Source organism: Lipotes vexillifer, unplaced genomic scaffold (genome assembly GCF_000442215.2).
Source record: "Lipotes vexillifer unplaced genomic scaffold, Lipotes_vexillifer_v1.1 scaffold1829, whole genome shotgun sequence".
NCBI classification, from domain to species: domain Eukaryota; kingdom Metazoa; phylum Chordata; class Mammalia; order Artiodactyla; family Lipotidae; genus Lipotes; species Lipotes vexillifer.
In genome coordinates this window covers 803,612-811,473 of record NW_006790200.1, presented here as the reverse complement: position 1 = coordinate 811,473, position 7,862 = coordinate 803,612, and the positions used below count along the sequence as shown (strand labels likewise).

The window sequence follows — 7,862 nt, the reverse complement described above, 5'->3', positions numbered from 1 at the left end:
GTAGGGAAATGAGCAAAAGGCTTAAAAACAATTTTTCACTAATAACATAGCAGTTTCACTCCCAGGTATGTGGCCCTAGACTGTAGCACACTGCTTGGTTCTTCATTTGTGGATCAGCTAGTTTGCAGACCACAACTTGAGCAGTGTTCCCCTTGGGTACATAAATAACAGCAAGAAATTATATTATGGTGTTTATAAACAATATAGCAAAAAAATGGGACAACCTATAGGTCCTCTTTGGATAAATAAATGTTGTACATCTACAAAGAATAGTACACAGCAATGAAAATTAATAGATGGGACTACAGTCCCATCTATCTGTGTGAAGGAATTGAAATTATAAAGTTGAGCAAAAGACGTCATAGTAGGAAAACAACAGTGACTCCATTCATGGTTCAAAACCAGTAAAGCCGATGTTTTAGAGGGCAGATAGAGGAATAAAAAGATTAAATAACAAGGGAATGATGATTGGAAAAGTCTGAACATGCTTATTCTAGAGGAGATGCAACCACTGCTACCTGGTAAAGATGTTTAGGGGCTTCTGAGGTATTCAGTCTTCCTTAACCTGGTGTTTACTGCGGTCATTGTAATGGACACATGCTTTATATAATAAAAATAAATTTTCCTCTTGGTGAGGTGGCAATGAGATCTGCCCTAGGGTAATCAAAATAGTAGTTAAGTGCATTTTTTTAAAAGGTTATTTCCAGGAAGACTAGAAAGGTTGAAATAATATGGTTATGTATTTGCTGCCATTCATGTTGCATTATAATAGTTATCTGTAATGTTACATTTTAATTACCATAGGGATTTACATATTTCACTTATGTACAGGTACATACTTGCTCCAGAAGAAATTTAGTCTTCACATCAGATAGTCAAGACACATTTTTTAAGAGAGGCTAATCTTGTCAATTTCACTTGCAAAAGTATATTACTATGAAAATCCTGTATTTCCATTTTCTCATTTAGATGTATTTTAGAGTTTAATGTGAGGCATTTCATTGGGCAGCCTTTACCCAAGCATTTCAAACTTAGCCTGTTGGGCTCATTTCCTTTAGGATTCCCCCACCTTTATGTATTTCCTATTCATTCTTGTTCTTGTCTGTTTTTTAAAAAATAATTCTTCAGCAGTCACCTTTAGTGTTCTTCCTCTAGAGTTAGTTTTTTTCAACCTTATCAGCTGAAAAATAAACTTAAGGGTGTTTATTGCCATTATTGGCTTTCCTCTTGCTGTCAGTTAAAGCAGCCTCTGTCCTGATGATTCTAAGTACTCAGTGTAGGCTGTTGTTGTTATCCGTCACTTTTGGTCCAACATGGCAAAAGTTCATATGGTCTTATGATCACACAATTTATTGGAACTTCTACCTACCAGTTCTGATACATAGCTTCCTGGAACTGCCTTCCTGGAGGCCTGCTCCAGACCTCATGTTGTAGTACCAGTGTTATCCCTTCTGGCCGATTATTTCTAAAGGTATTCTCTGTGGTAAGTAACATTTTTCTGTGGTATGTAGAATGCAGAGGTGACTTTGACAGCATTGTGTCTATCTTTTTCTTTTTCCCCCATTGTGTCTATTTTTAAAACTGTGAGCTGAGTGCTAAGCCATCAAATGCCTATGTAAAAGTAATAATAAAGGTAGATTAGAAAACTACAGGTGGAACTACCATGTGGCCCAGCAGTCCCACTGCTGGGCATGTACCCTGGGAAAGCCATAATTCAGGGAGAGTCATGTACCAAAGTGTTCATTGCAGCTCTATTTACAATAGTCCGGAGATGGAAACAACCTAAGTGCCCATCATCAGATGAATGGATAAAGAAGATGTGGCACATATATACAATGGGATATTACTCAGCCATAAAAAGAAACGAAATCGAGCTATTTGTAATGAGGTGGATAGACCTAGAGTCTGTCATACAGAGTGAAGTAAGTCAGAAAGAGAAAGACAAATACCATATGCTAACACATATATATGGAATTTAAGAAAAAAAATGTCATGAAGAACCTAGGGGTAAGACAGGAATAAAGACACAGACCTACTAGAGAACGGACTTGAGGATATGGGGAGGGGGAAGGGTAAGCTGTGACAAAGCGAGAGAGAGGCATGGACATATATACACTACCAAACGTAAGGTAGATAGCTAGTGGGAAGCAGCCGCATAGCACAGGGAGATCAGCTCGGTGCTTTGTGACCGCCTGGAGGGGTGGGATAGGGAGGGTGGGAGGGAGGGAGACGCAAGAGGGAAGAGATATGGGAATATATGTATATGTATAACTGATTCACTTTGTTATAAAGCAGAAACTAACACACCATTGTAAAGCAATTATACTCCAATAAAGATGTAAAAAAAAAAAAAATAATAATAAAGGTAGAAATACTCTTAGGCTTCTTCAGAATAATAGTAGTAGTGTAAATTTCAAAATATCTTAAGTTCTCATTTTTAATGAGTAAAAGTCCTTTTAGAAAACTGGTCATGTGTTAAGGTTGGGTTTCCTGCTTAGGTGTCTCTGAAACAGTACTCTCAAACTTTCAGCTCTCCCTGTTCTACTTCCAGGGAGGTCTTCACTTCAGAAATCCAAGACTCATATTCATCCAGCTTGGTGTCAAGTGGGCTGTTGCTGCCAGAATTATCTTGTGATTATTTGAGAGATGTATCAGTTTCTTCTGAAGTACAATCAACTGTAGAAGCCTTTGTAGCAGGTGTGTAACAAGGCAAGTGCCCAGCTGCTGCAACCACTCCTCTTGGAGCTACCCTCTCGATGACATGAGGACTCAAGACCTCATGAAAGACTCCAGGGAGCAGTGTGTGGTTCTTGGGAGCCTTTTCTTTCCTTGGCAGCTCTTCCTGAAAAATGTATTATCAAAAAACACCAATATGAAGGTGTAAATAAGGAATGTTAAACATGTTCTTTTCTTCCCAGCTATGATGTCCAAGAGGAAATTATTTCGTTTATAAACATAGTATTGTGATTGCAGCAGTTGTATTAGTGTAAAATAAGCTGAGCTTTCTTTCACCATATATTAAGGTGTTTGCTTGTGAAAATAGCTCAAAGGCTCTTGTGAGTAGAGAGCACATTTTAGTGTCTATTGATAAAAATAAACTTGGGAGCTTTTACTAAAAATGGATTTGCTCTTTTAAGTTTAAATAAGTCAATGTTCAGCAACACTAGACTGTAGTTTGTAGTGGTCTATAACATTTTGGAACCAATAAATCAGTCCTGTTTCTGATTTATACACCATTAAAAAAAATGGTGCAGTGTCTGTTGAGAATTATAACCAGGATTAGATTGGAACATGGGGGAAGTTTGGCATCATCTGGGTTTGAGTCTGCTGCATTCTTTTTTTTTGGCCGGAGCACTTTGCAGGATCTTAGTTCCCCAGCCAGGGATTGAACATGGGCCCCCTACAGTGGAAGTGCAGAGTCCTAACCACTGGACCACCAGGTGAATTCCCTGAGTCTGCATTCTTAATGGAAAGATCCCTGGAAATTCCCTGTGATGTGGATTAACTTGGTGGATCTGGCATACAGTATAAACTCTGCTCACCCCCAACACATGCACACTTATTTTCATTCTGATTCCCTAGGACATGCTGTGTGTCAGATTTTTGGTTTAACATTACCACCAAGTAACTTTAAATGCCTCTTGAAAACATTGGACTCAAATATTTCTTTACTTCAGTGCCTTGTAAAGCAGAAATGTAGAACATGAACCTTTTTGCAACAGTGAAACTTTATTTTTGCTCACATGTTAAGAAAATTGCAAGCATAGGCTTCTGAGGGTATGGTTATGAACTGCTTTTAGGACTTTCAGTGAGATCGGGTGTAGGAAAGACTCAAGAACAGTCTATGCTTACCCACCAACTTAAGCCTTTTCAATTGTTGGAAATACTGGGCTTCCAAGTGAACATTTCATTTGAGCACAGGGTTTGTGGCTCAAAATGTGTTAGAAACCCTCTTTCCTGAAGGTCTTTGTGTTTTGTGGATTCTTTTGAGGAATTAGTTTTTCCTGGGCATAGCTTTTAGTTTTTAACTGACAGTTGAACTTTGCATTTACATGTGGGTCACTTGTATATCAAGGTTTTGGGCTCCTTTTAAGGATGTGAAAGATGGACCTCTTTTTCAACACACTTCAGGGAGTTCTTTCCTGTCATCACCACAGCACTTAAGTTTCAGAACTCCCCATTCTTAGAATTGTCCTTTGTCCATCTTTTCTCAGCACCTACTCTGGGCTAGGAAATTATGGAAATCTTAAGACCTTCCTAGGGAGCATCTGAGAAGATAAACCGACATAGAGTTCACTTATCTCAGCATTTACCATCTTTTATGTATAGACATTATTAGTATTGGTTTTAATCAACTATTATTGCAGTGTTTGGTATAATTACGGAAGTAAAAAAATACTACGTTTACATCTGTCTTAGTTGTTTCAGGTGTGTTGGTCCCAAAATCCTTTTTGTCAGGTCCTGCCAATATAGCAAATTTTATTTTATTTTTCTGTCACAGTCCTTTTGTGAGTAAGCTAAGGATTGGTAAACTAACCCTATGGTTACTTCAGAAGTCAGAGTTCCATTTCAGTGATGGTAATATAGCCACTCTAATGTACTCTCAGTCTTTCCTTTAGAGCAGGGCATGCTTTAACATACCTTTATTCATGTTGGTAGTACATTTATTTGTCAGCTATTTTAGTTTGGCCTTTACTGTTTAAAATTATTCCACTTCACAAAAATCTGTAGTGACAGAAAGCAGATAAAAATGGTTGCCTGAGGTGGACAAAAAAGACATGAAGAAATTTATCTTTATGGTAGTGCTGGTTACAATGGTGTATACATTAGTCAAAGTGTGGGTGTACATTATTGCATGTAAACTGTCGATAAGATGGATGGAAAAGAAGGAAAAATTCAAATTTAGAGTTTACCTGAGAGTTTTAGACAAAAGATATAGAAGGAGCAAGGTTGAAATGTAGAAACTAGTCATAAAAAAAGGTTTGAAAGGCTATGAGAAGGCATGATAGGATGTTTTGGTACCACATGTGAATAAACTTTATTATACAGAGGTTTAAGAACTATGGGAATTTATATGTCTGAGAAATGGTTAATTGATTATGGGGGTGTCATTTAGTCTATCAAAGAGACTGAGAGTTGTGTTTGATTTCCAAAAGAGGGATCCCATGTTTTCTAGGAACGGGACTGCTGGGGAGACAGAGTTTTCCTTTTAACAGACAGGCATACCTCATTTTATTGTGCTTGGCAAATACTGCATTTTTCACAGACTAAAGGTTTGTGGTGACCTTGCTTTGAGCAAGTCTATTGGTGCCATTTTTCCAACAGCATTATTTTTTAGTTAAGGTATATACATTGTTTGTGTTTTTCTGGTGTGTGTGGGGTTTTGGGTTTTTTTTTCACACTTAATAGACTAGAGGATAGTGTAAGCATAACTTTTATAGGAACTGGGAAACTGAAAAGTTTGTGTGACTCGCTTTAATGCAATACTCACTTTATTACAGTGGTTTGGAACTGAACCTCCAAGGTATGCCTGTTAATTTGATCATCACCATCTCTAGAGCTAGCCTAATTCTGTGCCTCAGTATCTTCATCTGTAAAACAGAATAATACTGTCACAGTGGGGTTTTTTTAATATTTATTTATTCATTTATTTATTTTTGGCTGATTGGGGCTTCGTTGCTGCGCGCAGGCTGTGCGCAGGCTTTCTCGAGAGTTGCGAGTTGCGGCGAGTGGGGGCTTCTCAGTGGGGGTGGCTTCTCTTGCTGCGGGGCACAAGCTCTAGGTGCGCGGGCTTAGTTGCTCCGCGGCATGTGGGATCTTCCCGGACCACGCTTCGAACCTGTGTCCCCTGCATGGGCAGGCGGATTCTTAACCACTGCGCCACCAGGTAAGTCCCTGTCATAGTGGTTTTAAAGGTTAAGAGAATATTGTATAAGTACTTGGCACACTGCTATAAAAAATGTCTGCTTTTAGATTTAAGCTAGTTTAGCAGGCAGTGAGAGTTGAACCTGTAGATTTTATAGTTTGAAAATAGTTGGAGCGGCCGCCTGCTCCATCTCCAGAGCGCCCTTCAACCGTCCCCTGACCTGCTTCTGAGTGCCAATGCAGCTTGAGCCCGCCGACGATGCCCGCGGGCGTGTCCTGGACGTCCTACCTGAAAATGTTCCCCGCCAGCCTCCTGGCCATGTGCGCCGGCTCGGAGGTGGTGCACCGGTACTACCAGCCAGACCTGACAATACCTGAAATTCCACCAAAGCCTGGAGAACTCAAAACAGAGCTTTGGGGACTGAAAGAGAGACAACATGAACCTCAAAATTCATCTCTGCCAAGAACTCTGTGAATAATATTATGAGAATTAAATATGTATTTTTAGGGAAAAAAAAGAAAGAAAATAGTTGGAAAAAATTTCCTATCCCTATGACCATAACCTTACTTAATCTAGAAAAATTTCTGAAGAATGTGGGCATTCAGCAGGTAAGACTGGATTGAATGGGCCTGATGTTTGTGCAGCTGTTTAGGATCCTGATGTTAGAGGAAAATTAGCCTTCTTGTAAACACTAGATGTAGAAAATTGAGGTTCATCTTGTCCTGGCTTTAAAAGCTAGACTTTACATTTGGTAGTAGTTGCCTGTGATGGTCAGTAATTGATAACTCAAGGTTCCCAGGTAAATACTGCGTAGAGTCTCATGAGTGGAAATACTAGGCTAAAGATCTTGATTAAGTATTTTTCATCATTAATAGAATAATTGATCTTTTTGAATGAGTAGGTTTTATCTGTTCTGTTGCTTTAGTGCATAGTTGAATATCCCTCTAAAATTGATGTTCCAGCTGGTCTTACATTGCTTAAAATAAACATGTATCCTCAAGCCTAAAATGTGTACTTTCTGGGTACAGATTTAAATCATTTCTGGTATCATAATCTAAGAGATTTGCTCAGCTAAACTGAATGTAGTTGAGTTCTTGGAAATAAAATTGTCATTTTAAAAACACTGCTTGTATTTTATGAAATTTGACTAATGCTCTGGCTTATTGATGAGTTTGTTTTGGTACAACCAAAAAGCTGACACTTTTTTTTTTAATTTGTTTATTTATTTTGGGCTGCATTGGGTCTTTGTTGCTGCACGTGGGCTTTTCTCTAGTTGCGGCGAGCGGGAGCTACTCTGTTGTGGTGTGTGGGCTTCTCATTGCGGTGGCTTCTTTTGTTGTGGAGCATGGGCTCTAGGCACGTGGGCTTCAGTAGTTGCAGTTTGTGGGCTCTAGAGCGCAGGCTCAGTAGTTGTGGCGCACAGGCTCAGTAGTTGTGGCGCACAGGCTTAGCTCCGTGAAAGCCAACACTTTTGAGAACCATTGAAATGGAGTATATTTTTAGGACAAGGGCCGTCACCCATGGTGAACTCTTGCATAGAGCATGGAGAGGGGAAAGGAAAGGGGGCAATCAAGGATGTAGGAAAAGCTGTGCAGGTTTTAAAATAGGTTGCCAAGAGCTGGTCTATGTCCGTTATAGTTAATGTGGCAACCAGAAATCAGTCCCAGGCAATGAGTAGCATCCTGTCTAGAGGACTTGTTTTGTTTATGGACTTTATATTAAAATAAATCTTTGCCTAAAGTAATGTAAGGACCAGTGAATTCAGCAAAGAACATAAACTTATTGTGTGTGCTGCTCCAGAGGACAGTGGGTGATTTGGAGAAAGAGGGAAAACTTTATTTGATTGGGGAGGGGTTGGATTTAGTCTGATGCCCTTTTTAAAATCAGAGTTCTTAGTAAATAAATGGTTTAGGATGTATAATAGGTTCCTAGCTTATGCCTAGTTTCAGATTATGATGGCATTTTTGTATTTCTGGCAGTTGGCGACTTAATTTTA

At 39.2% G+C, this 7,862-nt stretch overlaps 1 protein-coding gene across 2 annotated transcripts in view; it reads left to right on the top strand.

Annotated features, from left to right (window-relative positions):
- Positions 1-7,862, top strand: part of AZIN1 (antizyme inhibitor 1) — a 32,512-nt gene that overhangs the window by 10,543 nt on the left and 14,107 nt on the right. Inside the window, exon 3 of one of the 2 annotated variants that reach the window (NM_001291788.1) lies at positions 2,552-2,697. The exons of the other annotated variant lie outside the window; for it this stretch is intronic. The gene's annotated coding sequence lies outside the window, so the exon portion shown is untranslated. The remainder of the gene's footprint in view (positions 1-2,551; positions 2,698-7,862) is intronic. 2 annotated transcript variants of the gene reach the window in all.